General features: G+C 38.4%; 1 protein-coding gene and 1 long non-coding RNA gene across 5 annotated transcripts in view; both read right to left on the bottom strand.

The window, feature by feature from the left end:
* The window catches only part of FOXO3 (forkhead box O3), a 124,968-nt gene that overhangs the window by 60,204 nt on the left and 41,775 nt on the right, over window positions 1–22,989 (bottom strand).
* The window catches only part of LOC145715499 (uncharacterized), a 29,045-nt gene continuing 13,953 nt past the window's right edge, over window positions 7,898–22,989 (bottom strand). For 2 of the 4 annotated variants that reach the window (XR_014137710.1, XR_014137712.1), the window contains exon 3: window positions 7,898–22,738. This is a non-coding gene — a long non-coding RNA (uncharacterized LOC145715499). The remainder of the gene's footprint in view (window positions 22,739–22,989) is intronic. The other 2 variants (XR_014137711.1, XR_014137713.1) reach the window with 2 other exon arrangements.

Genomic DNA, 22,989 nt, shown 5'->3' with positions numbered 1-22,989 from the left:
AAATCCAAGTAAAAATACTGGCATAGCCAGGTGAGGAACATAAAATTCCAGATTAAAGATCAATAAGATTATCCTCATAGGACATTTCACTCTGAAATATGCAGAACGGTAAAGTTTAAAATAAAAATCTATGAAATCAATGATTCCTGGGGGGTAAAAAATCTGAGAAGGCAGAGCACCCTGAACCACTGTAACTTATAAACTGATTTTATCTTTCCCTCCCTGGCTATAGAGCTGTTCATCTCAAAAAAAAAAAAAAAAAAAAAAAAAAAAAAAAAAAATCAATGGCCTGCCTGTCTGTTTATCTCTGATATATGTGCTCAAGTCATCAAGTAACCTAGGAACACAGATTAAAAATAACGCGGCTTGCCTTAAGGTAGTGACACATATTCCAGAAACAGTGACCACTTACTTGCTGGGAAGACAACGTGCCACAGGTATCTGAGCTGACAGCACAGCCAATGAGTTCTGACACCTCAGGAAAGAACACCAGCATCTTTGGAGATCACACGGGTACCTGTGATTCAAACTCTACCCAGGCCAACTGATACACCTCCTGATGATCTTGTACCACAGGAAAATAAGGGGATTACACCCAAGTGAAATTTTCAAATAACTAACACTTACTTTTAAATGCCAAAACATTAAAACATTAGCCATTTTACAAGACATATTGGACAAAATTTAACATTTTCTGGATGTCTAGGGTCATACTAAAGTGTGCTTGATACCAAACAGCCTCAGACGACTTCCTCTCCCCAGCACCTGCTGTAAGCAGCTTCCTCTCCTCAGCCTCAGCCCCACCTCCCCCTAACCAGCTGTATACCTAGGAAGAACTGAAAGGAAAAGTAGATAACTAAGCTTATGCAACACACCAGCTGAATTGAGACACAATTCTAAGCAAACACACTCTGGTCCCCTTTACAAGGGGGGTGGAGGCAGGAAAAGAACCCTAACACACTAAGCGCCTGTGGTGGGGAAGGCACCACCTCAATATTCCATCACCTCATTGAAACAAACCCAGAACATAGTCACACTGTCTCTACTTTAAGATAAGGTCCTGGCAAAGTTGTGGCTCACCCAAGGTCTCACAGATGGTGGTGGCAGGGTGGGGCAGGGTCCCAGCCTTCTGACTCCAAGGAGTGGCATCCTTCCACTACACCAAAGCTGAGTCATGGAGGAGTTAAGGCCTCGCCTGAAGACCCCAGTGCAGCTTAGAGGGCTCACCACAGTCCCCCAGAGTAAGGATTTCTTCAGTTCTAGAGAAATTCATTTCACCATTATACCATTTCACCTTCATCTGATCTTTTAGAAGGTAAAATTTATCAGGGCACCTGGGTGGCTCAGTCAGTTAAGCGTCCAACTCTTGATTTTGGCTCAGATCAAGACCTCATGGTTCGTGAGTTTGAGCCCCACATTGGACTCTGTGCTGGTGGTGTGGAGCCTGCTTGGGATTCTCTTTCCTTCTCTCTCTGCCCCTCCCCCACTCATGCTCTCTCTCTCCCTCTCCCTCTCTTTCTCTCTCTCCCCGACCCCCTCATTCCTTCTCTCAAAATAAACACATAAACTTAAAAAAAAAAAAACAAGAAGGTAAGATTTATTGGTTAAATGCAAATAATTACTAGTGTGAAGACAAATATCTCATACCAGACACAAGGACGCACCTTTTAGTCCTATGAGCAACTTAGATCTTAACTAGTTTTCATCAATAAACCTTAAGAATGCAGTCAACTGTTATTACACAAAAGAGGAGGCCATCCACCTAATGATCTAACAAAAATCAGTACTTCAATCATTATTTTAAGATTAAACAGTTGAACAAACTTGCCAAAGAGCATAGAAGTGTCGAGAAATGGAATTTTTCACAGGAAACTAAATAACAATTGTAAGAAAACCATAACTACAAGTTATGTTCCTTACATGAAGTTTTATCAAATCTCCGGATAAAACAGATAACAAATACCAGATCAAATATTTAATCTTATGCACAGTGAATAAAGTTGTTTTTTTTTAAATATCTACCTTTTTTTTTTTTTTTTTTTTTTTTTTTTAGAAAGAGCAAACAGGGAAGAGGAGCAGAGGGAGAGAGAGAATCCCCAGCAGGCTCCATGCTTAGTATGGATCCCATGACCCCATGACTTCAGAGAATAAACTTTTTAATCTGAATCTTTAAAAATGTCGAGTAACTGCAAAAAACATATATATGTATGAGAAACACCAGCATCCAGTCCCATTCAGTTGAAGATGCTCTTATGATTTCTTTGACCTCTGCTTTTATTCATAGAAAAAAAGTTTATTTTAAGAAATAAACATCTAAAGCTTTACCAAAATGCAATACTAATTTTCACTTTTATATTTTGATTATTCCCTGCAAAAATAAAGTGGCAACCTAAGTTCTTTCCAAGCCCACATACAGGATATACCCTAACACTACAAAATCATTTTTTCTAAAAAGTGCACTCATTTTGGACCCATAGCTTTATTCTTTGCCACTATTTATTAAGCAAGCAACCTACTAGTCTGATAAGCTTGATAATTTCCCCCTTATCATCTTGAAATAGAATGAAATAGTTATAAAACCTAATCTTCCCCTGTATTTCCTTGGATTTGTGCCCAAAGAGCTATATCTGTCTAGAGTAAAAGTCTAGAGTGTTTCATTTTTGTTATTACCATTAGGCTATCTTAAGAAATATCTTATCCAAACAAAGAAGGGAGATATACCCTAAATTCCATCATCCATGGGCTTCCAAGCCTTTGGCTCGACATAACTCCTTGAGAAGCCCCAGGTACAAACTAATCTGGACCTTGCTCACCAAGTAAGTAAAAGAATCTCTCTCAGAACATTCCCAAAATATCAAACAGGTTCATGGAAGAATGAAATTCCCTGGCCCCAACACTATCTTACAACGTTTTTGTCACAGTCTGTATACAATCCAGGTGTCCAAATCTTGGTGGCACGATGAGTCCTACCTACCCATTAATTTGATACATATTTTTATTAAGGAATACACACTTCTCCACTCCTTTTAAATCCATTTAATGAAGGAGACAACACAACTTGCAGGAGGTTGTCTATTTTTTAGCTGAAAGGTAAAAACTCTTGTCTCAACTGTTCATAAGGGAAACATTAAGAAAGTTAGCATCATGAAAGGAGGAAAACTTTAACTGTTAAGTCTAGTTTAGGTCCAAGACCCACAGCCCAAGACCTGAATTTCTTTCCTTCCCACATCATTTTAATAGTTGAAATTCTTTCCTCCTTAATCAAACAGTACAAACTGGTTTGTACTTTGTTACCACTGTGCTTTCTACAAAGGTTAGAAGCTTGAGAGGGATAGATTCCTTTATCTTCCTGAAAAGACTATGATTTTTGTATGATAATGACATTTAAAAAAAAGTACCCAGAAGCAAAAAGTCTGATAAGGCCTGCCCAGGTTAAAAAGGAAGCTTCTACTGAAGGCCAGGCCCAGCAGCCCACAATGGGGCTTACCCAGTGTCTGTCAGTTCTGAACCTGTCATAGTAATTTGTTGTCCTTGGGGAGGGAACCTGGAGGTAGGGAGCTTCTCCTCCCAAACTGAGGAGGTAAGACATTAAGAGAAGGTTTACATGTGCAGGTGGTTTCACTAAAACCTGCCTGCCATCTTCTACTCCACCAAATATCCTACAATGACTACTCACACTCACCAAGGACCCAGAAATCATGAAAGGCCAGTTTGTAAGCTCATCAGAGAAGGCTCCCTAGGCATCCAGGGCTCATGATGTCTGTCCTAACCCTTGCTGGGAGCTAGCCCTTGGAGCACCCCAGAATCTTTCCCCAAACCAGATGCTAGAAGCCATGAGCAGAATCCAGTAGGTTTCTGAGACATGCTTTTGGTCCTATGACATAGCCAATATGAGAAAGGGAACCGTGTCACAAAGCAGAGACAGACACACAGCATTTGCCCAGGCTCAGACCTCCTTCTGTGTCCTCTTCTGTGCCTCTCTCGCTGTCCTGGAAGTGGCTGACCCTCCTGCTGCTTCCACTGCAACTCAGGAAGACGAACATTTCCAACTTTTTTAAAAAGGCCCTCTTACACACAATTCTAGAACTACAGAGAAGCAAGTTCCTGAAAGAATGCCTGAATGGGAGACACAGCACAAAGGAGGCCCCGGCTCTCTCATAGACATCATGCAAAATGAGTCATTTCATCTCCGTTTGCTATTGCTGGTGCTGCTGCTGTCCTTGTTCAGAGTAAATGAGTAAGGCAGATGGATCCACATGGATCTGTGGACACTGGACGTGTAACACAGGAAAGGTGCAGTCCAGTGTGAATGCCTGCTGCTTCCACACACACTGGCTCCTTCCGTAGAAGAGCAAGAAAGGCTCCTCCCAACGTCTATGTAGTTGCAGGGGAGAAGGAGGTCAGGGGAAATACTGGGAAGGGAAGAAAACAGAGCTACTGAAAACAAAAAATGGCAAGTGTGTGTGTATGTGAAAATTCTCAACTCAACCAGCTCCTCAATAGTTCCCCAAGAGGCAGGGACTCTGCCCTATGATTTGATCCCAAAGAGAAATTACTCAGGACAAGATCTATCTTCCTTCCCTCTAGTTCCTTCTTCTGGCTGATTCAAGTGGATTCTCAGGTACAAAGCAAATCTCAGGAGAGAAAGCTTCCACTCTCTCCCTGATTCTCTTGCTCTCTACGAGGAACTTAAGGAGAAATGCCCCAACCACTCCTCAAAGTTTCAGATGCCTCTGCTTCTTTCTTCCCAACTCTCCATGCAGAGCGTGGCAATTTACTCCTCGGGGGCATCAGGTCCAGATCATCCCTAATGTCACATAAACATGACTCCATGAGGCCAAATTCAGGACTCTTTCTAGCATATCCTGCCATTAGGTATTGCCTACCTGGCAAGTACTGAAGTGGACTCACTTAGGACAGCTAAATACCTCTTACCTCCCATTTTCTCCCCAACAAATTGTCAGATGACTTATACCCCTGTCAGGCTAAAGGCAATGTTTCTCAGCCTTGGCAATACTTGACATTTTGAGCTGGATAATTTTCTATTGTGGGGGACTATCCTGTGTGGTGTACTATGTTTAGAACATCCCTGATCTCTACCTACTAGATTCCAGCAGTAGCCACTGCCCCCACCCCACCTTGTGACAATCAAAAGTATCTAAATGTCACCTGGGGGCAAAACCACACACACCTGCCCCACCCATGTTAAGAACCACTGGCTTAAGATATCACCTCTGCATACTCACTTTATAAAGCCTCATATTCTTAGAGGGAGAAGTAAGACATGAATAGCACTACTAAGGACTAAGAGTTTGGTATGAGTTAATCTACGTTCTGAGAGGAGTACAGACTGATAAGGGTATGACCACACTGAGAGGGCTCAACCTTAGGCGGGGCTGAGGTCGGGGATGGGAATGGAGGATGCTGCCAACAGGAAATGGTACAAAAAGGAAGAGCTGACCCACCATTCACAGTATAGGACTTGAAGCTGCCCTTTCCCCTATTTATGAGGGAATGGAACTTAAGTCTCTGTCTTATCCAAGGAGTATAGACTTGACACTGTAAGAAGTTACAAAACCTCAAAGACTGAACCTCACCGAACACCATGACCAGAGTCAAACTCAACCTGGCCAATAAAATGAAGCCAAAAATCCCACCATTTCTGCCTGAGGAATGTCTCTAAGAGCACTTGACAAGTGCCCTGGTGCTCCACATATTAAAACTGGAATAGTTGAGACACATGCCTATGACGTGGAATGATTCAGGGACTCAGGACCACACTGAAAAAGCAACCAACAATTATTATTCTAGGCAATCCGGATGACAGACCAAGAATAAAGCATGGTTCCTGCCCTCAAGTTGCTGACAACCAAGTGGGGAAAAGAAGAGATTACACATTCACCAATATGCACACGGTCTAATAGCAGCAGCTAAGGTTTACTGGAAGCTCACAAAGTGCCAAGTGGTATGCAAGGCATTTTATATTCATTATCTCTTTTAATTCTTACAAAAGCCCTTCAACATAGGGAGCTACTATCCCTATTCCATAGCCAAAAAAAAAAAAAAAAAAAAAAAACAAAGCAAAAAAACAAAACAAAAAACAAAAAACAAAAAACAAAAACAATCTGAGGTTCAAAGAGACTAGGTGACTTGCTCAAAGTCATACAGCTAATCCACAGTGGAGTTGGGATTCAAAGACAGATATCTTCCATTTCAGACTCCCTTGACTCAATGTAAAAGACCATAACCCTGCAGGAGCACACAAGGGCTAGAGTGCTGGGGACTTGTAGACCACTGGAATTCTCAAAGGAAAGCCAAGCACTGTTGACAAAGGAGAAGAAAAAGCACTTCCAACGCAAAAAGTTCTTTAAAAATTAGCTCCATATCTCACACAGTAGCCTAACCAACTACTGGAAACACTACTGCCCACAAGGGAAATCAAAGTCTTTCCTTAAAAGGATTCAGGGCTTGGAGTGAGAGGGGTGCTGTACGCAGGAACGGATGAAGGTCAATAACTGCTCCTTTTTCTTCCAAAGATGAGTACTGCCATTTTTACTGGGTTTAAAACTTTGCCTTTCTTTTCACAACCATACCTGTCACTCCAGGTCAGTGACTCTTCATCCTGTGGACTCCTCTGAGAGTCCAGTGAGTGAGATGCACCCACTTCCCAGAAAAACGCACATGCACATGTCCTGTGGCATGCCATTCGAAGAGTGCTTAGAAAACTTTTACACATTATGAGGTCAGAAGGATAGGAATACCTAATTGGCCCTAGGTTTGGATTTCACTTTTTCAGGCATCTTCATCTTAATGATCCATCTACTCCTCCCAAAGCAGGTTTGTACTGGACTGATGAGGGACTGGCCAATGTGGTAAGAGATTCATTCCAATGATTCTTCATTGCAGTAGCTAAGGTACATCATGAACTACACATACAATTAATTTTTTCTCCTGGACATTGCCTTATTAATTATATTTTGAACGTGACTCCTGTCATGGCCTTAAAAATGACCAAGGAAGGTCCTGCTTTGGTATGACGGCATCTGATGCCTTCACGACTCACATCAGCAGTCAGCCAGCAAGGCAAATGGCTCACACACATGAGCAGGGGCTCGACGCATCACTCCAATGACTCTGGCCCAGATGAACTGCTGCTCCCCCTGGGCAACTCCTAGCTTTACAGGCAGAGCAAGAACATACAAGTCTGGTTTCCAAAATGCTTAATGGCAATTACACTGGGTTGGTGATTCACTAAGCAGTACAGGATGTGCCCAATTATACACTCTATTTTTTTCCAATCTTATTTCATAAACTTCAATTTCACAAGAACATAGATTCTCCATCCAAACACAATTATCCAACTTGAACAATTGAAATACTAGTCATCCTCAAAATTCTCTTTGGAAGTAGGGGTATACAAGGCATCATTTTAGTAAGCATTTGAATACTTTAGGTTGTGTCATTCATTCAAACATTTAAGTACCTACATTTTGGATATCGCAGAAGGTTGCAGGCACAGAGGGAATCATTTGCTGAATGTCAGTAATAAAGCAGTATGCAATAAAGACAGTAGTTATATCAAATAAACCAAACTTTTATCAAGTAAAATCATTAATAGTATTTTGTTCTCCCCTAATCCCACCCCAGATTAAAGACTACAACTTGAACTTTTTTTTTTTTTTTTTTTAACATTTTATTTATTTTTGAGACAGGGAGAGACAGAGCATGAACGGGGGAGGGTCAAAGAGAGAGGGAGACACAGGATCTGAAACAGGCTCCAGGCTCTGAGCTGTCAGCACAGAGCCCGACGCGGGGCTTGAACTCACGGACCGCGAGATCATGACCTGAGCCGAAGTCGGCCGCTTAACCGACTGAGCCACCCAGGCGCCCCTGAACTTTTTTATAATAAGCTGCCAAGAACAGCTGCTATTGAAGAATAAAATTCTTATTATAAACAAATTATTAGCTCATTCCAAGATACATATCAAAGAGGTATTCTAATCCTCAGACTCAGAAACATGACTTAATACAAACGATTCCAGCTCCTCCAGAAAAGCATCATGTCTTTAAACACACACAATCCCTTCCATCTATAAAGTGCTATGGAAAAAATACAGGGGCCCTATCTGCAAAAAACAGTTAACTTTAATTTTTATGGGAAACATCTACATCCCACATGAAATAAACTGAGGTCACTTATCATCATATATTTTCCTCCTAAAGAAACTGTCACCCTCCTATTTAAGGAAAGGGCAGACAAAAAACTATGTACCGTTAAATGTGTTAAGAAAAAATGTTTCACACATAAAAACAAATCAAAAGGCAGCATGAAGCCATGTAAGACCTCTAAGAAAGTAATTAGTCAATGATGCTGTGTGTTTCTAGACTCCTGAGTACAAGCACGGTCTGTTTTTCTGACCCCAAAAATATAATGAAAGGATTTAATTAACTTAAAGATTTAAAAGAGGACACTGTTAGAACTGGGCTTAGGAAATGAACCATGCTTTCAGGCAAAGAATGTTACTTAACTCCTCTGCTCCAAGAATGATCTGTGAAGATTCCCTACGACTCCATGCAAGCTTTGTCCTGTAATTTAACCTGTAGGGAACCCAGACAGGCTTAGGAAATGAGGCCCCAAGAAGGCAGTGACTTGTCTTAGCTTGGCATGTACAGAAGACTCATTTGTAAGGCTTTGCAACCAAGCTTAAGTGAGATTTAGGAGTAAGACACGCCAAATTAAAACTCTTAAGGACCATTAATCACACCCTCATGACTTCAGATACAGCAGTACAACATATGCTTATGTAGGTCTGGTCTTTATTCTTAATCAGAGGTATTAGCTTCCTACTGCAACAGCCTATAGGAGGAACTGTTTCAAAAGTGGGGCAAGCATGGTTCAGCCCATTCATTATTTTAAGTAATTAAATAATACATATATGGCTATGAAATTTTTGTTATTCTTGGAGACAAACAAACAGATGGCCAGTGAGGAAATGAGATCAACTTTACAGCTGAGAATATACTATATTCTACTCCCAGTTTCTGAATGTCAAAGCCTGAGAGATAAATCCAAGAATCTAACTGGTAACCAGAATAGCAAAATTATTTTTATTTCATTTGTTTGGCATACTCCAACTGTTAAGAGGTAGGAAAAAAAAAAAAAAAAAAAGAGGTAGGAATAAGAGGGGTGCCTGGGTGGTTCAGTGGGTTGAGTGTCCGACCTGGCTCAGGTCATGATCTCATGGTTCATCACATCGTACCCCACACTGGGCTCTCTGCTGTCAGCACACAGCCCACTTCAAATCCTCTGTCCCTCTCTCTCCCTGCCCCTCCCCCACTTGTGTTCTCTCTCAAAAATAAACATAAAAAAAAAGTACGAATACAAAATAATGCCTAGCACAGCACCAAGTACTCTGTGGATATTTAATAAATATTACTTGGATGACTAAAAGGGGCAATTTTTCCAACAGTGACTACTGTATTGAAAATCACAAATGCCCTAAGTTACAAAGTAAAGGTACCATTTCTGTAGTATACATGCAGAATGTCTCCTGCCTTGGCTTCACAGGTAACACTAACTCTTTTTCTTCTCCCTATATATAACAAGCTCTACTTTAAATGGTTAATACAGCAGCATGCTTTGGCACTGACATCGCATTTATCATGGATTTCAGCTATGATGGAGTAACAGTTAGAAAACCAGACAGAATATATGAAACAATTATTTTCAGACACTGGACAACAGGCAGTGTAGGACTTAATTCCTGAGGAGAGTGAAACAAATGAGCATGTCCTATGATTGCCTGATCATCGCAGTTTCCAAGCTACAACATAGAGAAAGGAAAACTCAGAGTGTGGCAGTCATACTGAGTTGAGGGGGGCAGAGATCAGGATTCAGGGAGGCCAAGCTGGCTAGAATTGGCAAGGCAGCACACCTGAAAGGAGGGAGCAGTGCAAAGGTCCTTTAGAATCTCAGGCTGAGTTCTTTGTGAGAGGAGACCACTTAAAGTCAGGGAGAAAAGCACTGAAAACAGTTGGTCTAAGTCCCAGAGCTCAAAAAGAGCTAGGAATAGTTCATGTTTTCACCAACAAAAGCAGAAATAATTCATAATACTCACGCCATCAGATAAAATCCTCAGAAGAGTTTTGTTTTAGAACTGGAGCTAAATCATCCCTAAACTAATGGCTGCTCTGGACTTATCCTAATAAAGCCCAACAGCTGGCTTAAAAAATGATACAACTTATTTCCAGTAACTTAACTGCATGCCAGAACTAAGTCCAGTACTATTTAAGGGAATACAACAAAATCTAGCACCCAAGAACAGTATCCAAGTAAAATTTATCAGGCATGAAAAGGAAGAGGAAATTATGACTCATAACTAGGAGAAAAACCAATCAATAGAAACAGACCCAGAAATGACAAGAGATGATGGAATTAGTAGACAAGGGCATTAAACAGGTTATTATACTGGTATAGCTTCTTTGGAAAAACAGATAGTTCCTCAAAAGGTTATACATAGAGTAACCATATGACCCAGCAATCTCACTCCTAGGCAAATACCCAAAATAAAAATACATGTCCACGGAAAAACTTGTACATAAATGTTCACAACAGCACTATTCATAATAGCCCCCAAATTGAAACAATCCAAATGTCTATCAACTAATGAATAAAACGTGATATATCCATACAAGTAGAATATTATTCAACCATAAAGAGAAGTACTGATACATATTCCAACATGGATGAACCTTAAAAGCATTATGCTAAGTGAAAAAAAAACAGATACAAAAGACCATGTATCATATGATCCCATTTATATGAAATTTGTTGAATAATCAAATTTATAGAGACAGAAAGTAGATTAGTGGTTGTGTATGCTGGAGAGGAGCAATACAGAATGGGGACTAATGGGTAAAGAGTTTCTTTATGGGGTGATGAAAATGTTCTAAAATTAGATTGTGATGATTGCACAACTCTGTTAATGTACTAAAAGCATTGATTTATATACTTTAAATGGATAAATTACATGCCAATGTGAGTTATGTCTCAATACAGTTGTTAAAAAGTTATTCTAAATATATTCCAGGTAGAAAAAGGAAGCAGAGAAGGGATAGATAAAAAAACAAATCCAGTGGCACTTTCAGTAAAGAAAAATGTAATATCTGAAATAAAAAAATATACTGGATGGGATTAACAGTGGATTAGACATTGCAAAAGATCAGTAAACTTCAACACACAACAACAAAACTATCCAAAATGAAGCATAGAGAGCAAAAAAGACTGAAAAACAAGTTAAAAGAGTATCAGTGACCTGTGGGAAGACAACATTAAGCTATCTAACATATCTGTAATTAAGGTCAAGAAGAAGAGAGGAAGAGGACAGGAAAAAAATAATTGAAAAATAATAGCTAAAATAATTTTTTTTTTTTTGCTAAAAACTATAATCCCACAGATCCAAGAAAACTTAAACCCCAAATAGAATAATATAAAGAAAACCACACAAAGGCAAATTATATTAAAATTAGTGATAAAGAAGAAAAATTATAAGCGGTCAGAGAAAAAGACACAATAAAAGAAGATAAAGAATACAAAAATACTAACCAAAAGGGACACATGCGCTCTTATGTTTATAGCAGCATTACCTAGAGTAGCATTATCTAAAAATTATGGAAATAACCCAAATATCCATCGATTGATAAAGATGTGGCATATATATACACAATGAAATATTACTCAGCCATAAAAAAGAATGAAGTCTTGCCATTTGCAATGACATGGATGGAGCTAGAGAGAGTATTACACTAAACAAAATAAGTCAGTCAAAGACAAACACTATATGATTTTTACCCAAATGTGGAATTTAAGAAACAAATGAGCAAAGGGGGGGCGGGGGGGGGGGAAGAGAAGGGCAAACCAAGAAACAGACTCTTAACTATAGAGAACAAACTGATAGTTACCAGAAGGTGGCCAGGAAGATGGGTTAAATAGATAATGGGGATATTAGGAGTGCACTTGTTGTGATGAGCACCAGGTGAGGTATGCAAGTGTTGAATCATTATACTGTACACCTGAAACTAATATTGCACTATGTTAATTAACTGGAATTTCAATTAAAACTTTTAAAAAAGGAATAAAGATAGAATGAGAGCAAAGTGCTTTTCATAAACTATTAAGACAGAAGACAATGGAGGAACACCCTTAATAAGGGAACAGAAAAACCATCATCCTAGAATTCTATACCTAGTAAAACTGTCTTTCAAAATTGAAGACAAAATAAAGACTTTCAGACAAACAAAAGCTGAGAGAATTCACTGCCAGCAGAGCGGCCCTGTAAGAAAGGTCATAAGAAAGTTCTTCAAGCAGAAAGAAATGCTATCAGATGGACATCAAAGGAATGAAAAGCCAGAAATTATCAATACATGGATAAATAGAGATTTTCTTCCCTCATTTTTAATCTTTTTAAAAGACAAGGACTATTTAAAGCAACCTAGTAATATATCGTTTATAACATGTTTATAACATGTAGACATAAAATAGAACTAAGAGTAGGAAGGGAGAAATGGCAGCATGTTATTTTAAGGATCTTACATTCTACATAAAGTCTTATTTGGAGACTGACTATAATTGGTTAAACATGTAAAACACTAGAGAAACCATTATAAAATAACAAAGGGATGTGGCTAATATGCTAGGTAAATGGTATTCATTGAAACAATAACTACTTAATAGAAGGCAGGAAAAGCACACAAAAACACACAGGACAAATAGAAAACTAACAACAAGATAGTAGATTTAAACCTAAACAAATCACAATTACATTATATGAAATGGTCTTTTTAAAAACCCTCCTAACAAAAGGCAGAGAGTGTCAGACTGGATTAAATAATAGCAACAACAAAAACAAGACCCAACTAACTATATGCTGCTTATATACATACATACATACAAAGATTAGTTGTGTCTAAACACAGAGATAGGTTATAAGTGTAAGGAGGGTAAAAGAGGTACCATACAAATAGTAATCGAAAGAAAGTTAAAGTAGCTTACTAAACAAAAGTAGCTGGAGTGGTAGTGGTACTATATTACCTTTATTATACAGATTTTTAACAAAGAATATTGCCAGGATGAAGAGGGACATTCCATAACAAAGGAGCCAATGTATCAAGAAGATATAGAACGATCTGAAATGTTTATCTGCCAGCAATAGAATTTCAAAATACACGAAGCAAAAAGAGAACTGAAAAAAGAAGTAGACAAATCCACAATTACAGCTGGAATTTCAAAATTCATTTCACAGTAATTAATATAACAAGCACTCACCAAATGAAGTTGACCCCCTTGACCTAACTGGCATTTATAGAACACACACCCAAAAAAATATATATTCTTTTCAAATATACATAAAACATTCACCAAGACAGACCAAATTGTAGGCTATAAACAAGTCTCCATAAATTTTTAAGAAGGCTGAAATTATACAAAGTAGATTCTCTGACCACAAAAGGATTAAGTTAGAAAATAATAATAGAGGGGCACCTGGCTTGTCAGTCTGTAGAGCCTGTGCAACTTTTGATCTTGAGATCATGAGTTCAAGCCCTATGTTGGGGGCAGAGGTTGCTTACACACATACATACATACATACATACATACATACATACATACATACATACATAAAATCTGGAAAATCCTCCACATATGTGGAAATTAAATAATTCATTTATAAATAAACCATAGATCAAAAAAGAAATCACCAGCTAAATTGGAAAGTATTTTCAGCCGAAAGTAAAAAACAAACATTGTTATATGTAACCAAAGCAGTTGCTTGAAGGAAATTTATCTTTTAATATTTGTATTAGGAAAGGAGAGTCTCAAATAAATGGTCTAACCTTCCATCCTAAGTCACCAGAAAAAGAGCAAATTAAACCCATAACAAGCAGAATGAAAATAAAGAGCAGAAATTAATGAAACTAAAAACATAAAAACAACAGAGAAAAATCAATGATACCAAATGCTGATTCTTTGAAAAAGTCAATAATCATATGGCTCTAGCCAGAATAAGGGAAAAGACAGAAAACAAATTATCAATATCAAGAATGAAAACAAAATCCCTACAGGTCATACATATATTAAAAGGATAATAAGAGAATAACATAAACACCTCTATGTTCATAAATTTGACAACTTAAATGAAATGGACAAATTTCTAGAAAGGCACAAACTGTCAAAACTCACTCCAGGAAAAATTTAAAAACCAACAGCCTCACTATTTAGTAAATAAATTGAATCGGTAATTAAAAACCTTACAAAGAAAACTCCAGGCTCTTAAGGATTAACTGTTGAATTCTACCAAACATTGAAGGGAAGGAAAGATAATACAAATTCTACCAGAAAACAGAAGAAAGAACAATTTCCAACTCATTTTGAGACTACCATTACTCTGATTACTAAAACCAGACAAAATATTAAAAGGAACTTATAGATCAATATCCCTCATGAAGACAGACACAAAAATCCTTAACAAAAACTTAGCAACTTGAATCTAGCAACACAAAAGGTAACATGTTATGACAAAGTCAGATACACTCCAGCAATACCAGGTTGGTTTAACATTGAAAATCAATGTGCTTCTTCACATTAAAAGATTAAAACAAAATACAACAAAACTCTTATAACTGAATAGTATGAACACAAATATTCCTATTTTTGAAAAAGGCAGGTTTCAACACTTGACCAAAGATATACAAATCAGAAATAAGCACATAGAAAGATGCTTAACATTATTAATGAAGCAAATGCAAATTAAAAGTATAAGATATCTACCATTACACACTCAATACATTCTACAGTGGATAAAAGTAAAATGACTGACAAACTATTCAAATGTTGGAGAGGACGGGAAACAACTAGAACTCTCCTATACTGCTGGTTTGGTGGTCTGGCAGTTTGGCAGTTTCTTATAAAATTAACATGCACTGTACATATGACCCAGCAATCCTATTCCTAGGGATTTACCCCCAAGAAATGGAAAAATGTATCCCCAAAGACTTGAATGTGAATACTCCAAGCAACTTTATTCATAATAGTAAAAAAAAAAACACAAAACAACAACAACGACAAACTGGAAATAACCCAAAAGTCCATCTACTGATAGATAAATGGATAAAATATTCTGCTCATGGAATATTCACAAAATGGAATGTTTCATAGCAATTAAAAGGAATGAACTGACACAAGACAGGAATGAATCTCATATGCACTATTCTAAGTGAAAGGAGCTAACACAAAAAGCTACATACAGTATGACACCATTTATATAAAATTCCAGAAAAGGCAAAAGCAGCTCAGATGTTGCCAGGGGCCAAAAGCAGGGGGAGGGGAATGGCTGGAAATGAGTACAAGGGGTGGTGATGAAAATGTTTGAAATGCTTTACATCATGACTGTGATGTTACACAACTGTATACCTTTATCAAAACTCACATTCTGCACATAAAATGGCAAATTTTATTACATTCAAATTATACCATTCAATAGATTAATTTTTTCCCCTCAGGTTAATTTCAAAATAAATCACCATGGTTTCTGTTTGCTTTTAAAGATTTTAAGTAATCTCTACACCCAACACGGGACTCAAACTCGTAACCCTGAGATCAAGAATCTCATGGTCCACTGACTGAGCCAGCCAGACGCCTCATAATTGTTTTTTTCTTTTTTAAGAGATAATTTTAGGGGCACCTGGGTGGCTCAGTCGGTTAAGCGTCCGACTTCGGCCCAGGTCATGATCTTGCGGTCCGTGAGTTTGAGCCCCGCATCGGGCTCTGTGCTGACAGTTCAAAGCCTGGAGCCTGTTTCAGATTCTGTGTCTCCCTCTTTCTCTGACCCTCCCCTGTTCATGCTCTGTCTCTCTGTGTCTCAAAAATAAATATACGTTAAAAAAAAATTTTTTTTTTAAGAGATAATTTTATTTCGTTGTAAGATTATCCAAATGCTTCGAACAGCAGGATTGTAAGAAAAAGGTCTTCATCCTCCTTGGATCACAAATGGGGGGGGGGGGGGGTGCGGGGGGGCAGGCAGGAGAAGTAACAAAAATCCAAAAAAAAAAAAAAGTAAAAAGCATAAGGACAAGAAACATGTGGGGGTTGTCCTCTGAATTGTTTAAACTGCACCTATAGGTTTCAGATTTTGCCAGCTCTTACCCCATAACATATCTACTTGTAAAGGCCACAGAATGGAAATGTGCTCTCACTCGCTCTCTCTCTCTCTCTCTCACACACACACACACACACACACACACACACACACGTCAGTCCTTTACTTTTTTTCCTCTTTGACTCAGAGCACAAAGAAGAGGCTCAGCCTATTGAGCTGAGAGGTCCAGTCTCATGACTCATTTGTACACACGAACACGGAATCCTCTGCTCAATTCTATTGCATTTCTTGTAGCCAAATTTCCCTGTAGCTAGTTTACTGTGAGTTCCTAGTCAGGAGTCCACAGTTAGAACCTTAGCAATGTACAGAACATTTAGATGCATTCCTCTTATTTTAAAATTATAAAAACAGGGACACCTGGATTGGCTCAGTCAGTTAAGCATGTGACTTTGGTTCAGATCATAATCTCACAGTTCATGGGTTTGAGCCCCGCATTGGGCTCTGTGCTGACAGCTCAGAGCTTGGAGCCTGCTTCACATTCTGTGTCTCCATCTCTACCTCTCCGCTGCTCACGCTCTGTCTCTCAAACATAAATAAGTATTTTTAAAAATTATATTAAAATAAAGTGAAATTATCGGGGTGCCTGGGTGGCTCAGTCGGTTAAGCATCTGACTTCGGTTCAGGTCATGATCTCACGGTTTATGAGTTTGAGCCCTGCATCAGGCTCTGTGCTGACAGTTCAGAGCTCAGAGCCTGAAGCCTGCTGCAGATTCTGTGTCTTCCTCGCTCTCTGCCCCTCCCCCACTCATGCTCTGTCTTTATCAAAAATAAATGTATAAAAATAAAATAAAATTATAAAAACAATAACTATAAATTATAGAATATTAAAATAAAGGGAAAAAATAACAAGTGCTCTCCAACAAAGAAATAGTTAAATAAATTATAAATCCATCCACTTCTTGTCCTCTTAAAGCAATAAACTATAAAGCCTATGCATAGATAAAAACAAAACACAGAAAACAAAGAACAGAAAATCTCTTAATGAACCTAAATCAATAGCTCATGTGCAAATGACCAAATCTGCAAGGAACACCTAAATTAAGAAGGATTATAACAGGTCTTCTCCAACTTTTTTCTTTTTAAAAGTGTATGTATGTGCGTGTATATATATATATATATATATATATATATATATATATATTCTTTTTTTTTTTTTTTTTTTTCATCAAATACGCACATCTTCTGAGTTTAATGAAAGGACTCTAGCCTAGGGAAAAAGCAGCCAGGTCAAATTAAAGCCTCTAGGCACATTACCTGCATGTATATACATGCTGTCAGGTACTAAGCTACAACAGAAGGACCATGATGTACACCACTAAAGGGGTGTGACATGAAGAAACAGCCAAGTAAGAACAACACTGCTTTCCAATTTAAGAGATCACTTTGTTGTCCCATGTGGCTGACCCAGAAACACAAATACATTCACCCTACGGTGATCCATAGCATTAGACACAGTGAGAAACAAATTCACTTGCCTGTTATTTAGCCTTCTGTCCTCTCCTTCTTAATAATACCATCTTCAATCTCAATACTCTACTGTCAGCACCACCTTAAAAGTAGTAGACAGGACAGACAGTATTTTGGCTAATGTTAAAACTAAAGAGATCAAGACCCAGAGGTTTATCATATTCACTCCACTACTAAGTAGCTAAACCTGGACTAGACCCTAGGTCCATGGGTACCAGAGTATTAACTCCCAGGGCCTCTCTCTGAATGTTGGACATTACCCCGAGTCAGTACAACCATTCCCACCCACTGCCTTCCTTTTAGGAGTAATGATGGGGCTCTATCCCATCTCTAAGCACTCAGGGGAACAAAAGCTTTTGGAAGAGACGTGACAATTCACCATTCATTTTGGGGAAAAGGCTAAAAATAGTAAGGCTTAGAGATAATCCATTTACTCAGCTTACCAGTTATAAACCACTGCTTTACTGAATGTGAATTACAGTAGGCTGATCTTAAAGACATTTCAGAACTAACCTCCAATAACCTCTTCTGCATCATGTCCTCTGGTAACTGTCCATCTGGATTAAGGCAAAAATCTCGAGGTCCAGCTAACACACCTCTGCAGCTGGTGGAAGCACTCTGGCCACCTCAGTGTTAACAAAAGGATACATGTTCTACACAGTTCTATACACATGAACTGCTTAAGCAGCTATCTTGAGCCTGAAACAAATCTGTCCAGGGAAATTAGAGCCAGTGTTCTGACCGCTGTGGGGGAGGGGTAAAGAAAAAAAAAGTTAAGCTTTTACTTTTTTCTCTGTGATAACAGCATACTTCTCTTCAAACTTTGAAGAACTACTGGAAATGCTAAATTTTATAAAAGTACCAAGGCCATAAAGAGCTTTTAAATTGTTTGCCACTCATGAACACACTGGAGTTGTTTTCAAATAAACCTAAAGACAACTCAAAGGTATCCCAAATGGTACACTGTGTTCAGAACCCATAGAGTTGGCTAGCAGGTAGGATATTTGGTTTCCTGATTGTTAATCAGGGCATTTTTGTTTCTGGATCTTGTTTTTGATAGAGAAATTATAGCAGCATCAGAAAAGCATTGGGTTTGGGTTTTTTTTTTAATTCAACAAGTTCTGAAAAGTTCTCTACTCATCCTTCTACTTTATTTGGACTACATCTCTAACCTAGTCTATGGTCTGTATCGCTCTGAGAGTAAAAAGATAATTCCTGGTTAGCATAAGCCTCTTTGGCAGAACTACTTGTAATACGTCTGTGATAGCCAATTCTCCACCATCTTTAAGTAGGAGTGTTAATTTATCCACCCATCAGTTTTTCAAGGGGTTGAACTAGAGATCTCACCCAACTCAAGCATTCTGAAAATGACTCTCAGTATTAAACAGATACTTACATTTAAATTAGAGAAACTCGAGGTGATCTTGAGACCAACTGGGAGTATGCATATGAAGTCCTACATTACTCCTCATGAATCATATGAAAGAAGTGGACTAGAAGGTCTATATATCTTTCAAGTCTGACATTCTATAATCCCAAGGTCCTTGGAAAATGGCAGCAAATAGGACAGGAATGAAGGTCAGACCTGCCAGCAATGGTCAGAATGCTGCTGTGCTGAACTGAGAAACTACTAATGATCAAAGAGTAGTTCTTCCAGGCTAACCCACTGTTAAAGAATACACATTTCGGTGCCTGGCACATGGTAGGTATCAATAAACATTTATTGAGTGAGTGTAAATTTCTTCCTTAGCATCTGAGGTAAGGCATCCAAGGAATTTAATCTGTGACCCCCTCCAAAAGGATGCTTATATCTTACTAAGTCAGGATTTTCAGAAAAATAACCATATGGGAACTCCCTTGGGTTTTGGAAACTGAGCAGAATTTGTCCACAATCATCTGGGCATCTGCATAGAGCAAGATCAACAGGGTTGGAAACAAATACACCTCACAATCCCATTTTCAAGACATGTAGCCTTACCAGAATCAGAAAACACAGTATTAGCGAGGCAAGTTTCTGAAGAGAGTATAGGGAACATTAGTCTTCTATATAGTATTTCAATTTGTGATAAATCTTTCATCTTCTAAGTATGCCCTTTTGTGTGTGCAAGATAAAAAACACAAGTTAATAAAAGTCTAGTTATAAACTCTGTGACTCTAAGAAACAATGACAACACCTTGCTCCTAAATATTCTAATATTCCAGGGGTCTGTTTGTTTTTTAAACATAACAAAAGAAAAAACATGGACACTTGCTGGCCGAACTTGCACTGCCTCCTTCAATGTACTCATGTTGAGCTATCTTTAGGAGACCTTGCCCCTACCCACTCTTGTCACACAGGCAACAAAAATGAAAACTGCACACAACAGTGGCCAAAGAGCCAACTTTTAAAAGTTTTGCAAATTAGCACATACTAAAAGGGGTCAAAATACAAATTTTAACCATTTAAAATGTGCACACTGATCACTAAGCACTTGGTATAAAGTAGGACAGGCTGGTAAATGACTAGAAAAAATTTGTTGGCTCCCTGGCTTTCTGAACCTGCCTGTTCACAAGGCTGCTTCCTGGGAAGAAGAAGAAAGTTTTTAAAGGAGTTTCCTTAACCACAACGTGGCAGAACTATGCAGTCACATCAAATTCAAGAAGACTTTTTTTTTCCCTTTTCTCCTTTTGATTTTTGTTCTACCAGTGGCATTGCCACCGTGTGTCAAGAACCCAAAGAGTTTAGGGGGAGGGGAAGGGATGTCACAATTGCAGAGGCCTGATTACTATGCAGAAAACGCCGCCCTACCAGACAGACGTGCCAATGAACCGCCCTTGGGAAGAGGAGCCAGGGTACAGTGTGTGGTGGTGAACAAAAGGGGTGATGTACTGTGGAATTAGTTTCAAAAAGAATTCCTCATCTCCAGAGTTTCTGGATTTCTGGGCAAGAGCAGCAATTAGTCATTAGCTGAGAACATTGACAACCAAGGAAGATGCTCTGATCAGCCTCCTGTCAAACTACGCAGAATTCCAGTCTTCGAACGCTCAATACCAAATTAGTTGTCTTCTGACCCTGTCCCACCTTTGTATTTATTTATTTATTTGAGAGAGGGAGGAAGAGAATTTCAAGCAGGCTCCACGCTGTCAGCACACAGCCCGATTCAGACCCTGAACCCACGAACCTGGAGATCATGAACTGAGCCGAAATCAAGAGTTGGACGCTTAATGGACTGAGCCCCCTGGTGCCCGCCACCTCTTTTAATGTGTAATTGTTGTTTCGGACCAAAGTTGTTTTGTGGCACAAACTTATTTTACTTGTAATTCGTACATTTAAAAAAATCCAAAAATTTTTATCAATGACAATTTTACCAAGCAATTAATTATCAGGTACCACATGCTCACACTGCAAGATAGATTCTTCTGGTTTTTTTTTCTTGAGTGATGTGAAAGCACCACATTTTACAAAATAAATGCATCTTGTGACTTCTCCCTTTAATCAAATGTTCTTCTAATTTGCTGTCTTACTTCAACCTCATGCTACATTTCCATATTCACTTCCCCATCCACCCCACCTTCCTATCCCAGCCTGGTCCCTCATTTTATCTAAGCAGGTTATCAAAACAGAACCATCCCACTTAGCACTCCCTGTGCTAAAACAAAACAAAACAAAAGCAAACAAACCTTCTCTTTCTAGGGTAATTCCAATCATTCCCAAACCATTTGCGAAATTAAGATAATTTGATCTAACCCCCCCCCCTTTTTTTTTTTTACTAAAGTGTCATCTTAGGCAGGCTTTTAATTGATCTAAGCCTCTGTTTCTTTTCTGAGAAATGAGTAACTTTTAGGGTATGGATTAGACATATGTATCTGAAACACAGTATGTATGCAAAAAATCAATAGTAAACAGAAGGACCCCTATAATAGAGAATAGGACTATGAACTTCACTTATCTCAATTACAAAGCTTATTTTGGCCTAAGGAATATCTTATGCTTAAAAATGAAAATTAGTAGAGCTAAGAAGCCATGTCCACGTGGAACAGTGTGAAGAAAATCTGCGAAAGAGAAGCATTTGGCTTTAAATAAAATTCTCTCTCCTCACTGAGCCATCATGATCCACAGGTGAGCAAGGCACAACAAAATGGGAAAAGTCTCAAAATCACTTCTCATTCACGACATGTAGATATGGCAGATGAGGGCATCTCCATAAGGGGTGAAATGGAGTTAAGACAATACTCTAGATATTTATAAAGGACCCAAACAAAACACACTGAAAAGCAAAAAAAAAAAAAAAATCCACCAACCCTCAAAAACTTAAGGGGCTCTGAAACATCCAGGCTGGCTGTTTTCTTTGGCAGAATTCATAGGCAGTTCAGTTCTAGCACAGGCCCTAGAACTATAACATTTATTTGTGGTTCAAACACAATAATGAACAATGAATGTGAACTGAATATTCCTTGTCCACAAACAGGTCAATGTCAAACACAGTATTATGTACTAATAATTCATATGAAGCCTCCACACTTCAATACAGTTTTAGAACAGGACTATTCACTCATTTTAGGCAAAAGCAGGCTTCTGTTGAGTGTTATCCAAATCCAGAAAGAACACAAAATATGTTGGAAGTTCTTCCACACAGTCACACAAAAGTATAATGATCCACAAAAACTTAACCTGCCACTGAAGAGGTAAAAGGAATCCAATGTTTTTACCTCATTTATCCACCAAGAAATATAATGCTGTCTTTCAGTTTCTTTTTATTACTTACTATATCCACCATAATTCTAGATTTTCATGAGCAAATCTTTCCTGAAATATCTATATAATAAATCTTGATCGCTTAAAATATGTTTTTCTCTGTAGTACCTTCTGACCTCCTCAGTAAATGAATTCTGCATGATGTTGACCAGTCTTTTGACAACCCCTCAGATCAGAATTGTACATCACCATTTTAGTCAAAGAAGTCTGAGGGTTCGATGCTGTTTGCATTTGATCATTCTCAACATCATGTGCTTTCAGAGTTGCATAAGCCACTGTTCTTGGTCAAATTCGTAGTCAAAGATTCTTCTAGGAGTTCTTAGACCTGTAGATAGTTCCGTGATTGTTATAAAAATACTTCTTTTTAAATAAAAAATGTTGTCTAAATATAACACATATTTATATGAGAGAAATATGTGTTATGAGAGAAATTTTTATTTCAAAGATAAAATGAAACTCTGAGCTTCAATAAAGTTGACAGATTCCAGGGCTCTTCTACTGCCCTGGGGAAAGCTGTACAGGCTGAGCTCAAAGAAAATGCTCCATCCGAAACTTCCCCAATGGTCGCCCCTTTCC

The sequence above is a fragment of the Panthera onca genome, chromosome B2 (genome assembly GCF_046562875.1).
Source record: "Panthera onca isolate mPanOnc1 chromosome B2, mPanOnc1 haplotype 2, whole genome shotgun sequence".
Classification (NCBI taxonomy): Eukaryota; Metazoa; Chordata; class Mammalia; order Carnivora; family Felidae; genus Panthera; species Panthera onca.
The sequence above is the reverse complement of the archived record's forward strand: the minus strand, read 5'-3'. Positions and strand labels throughout refer to the sequence as shown.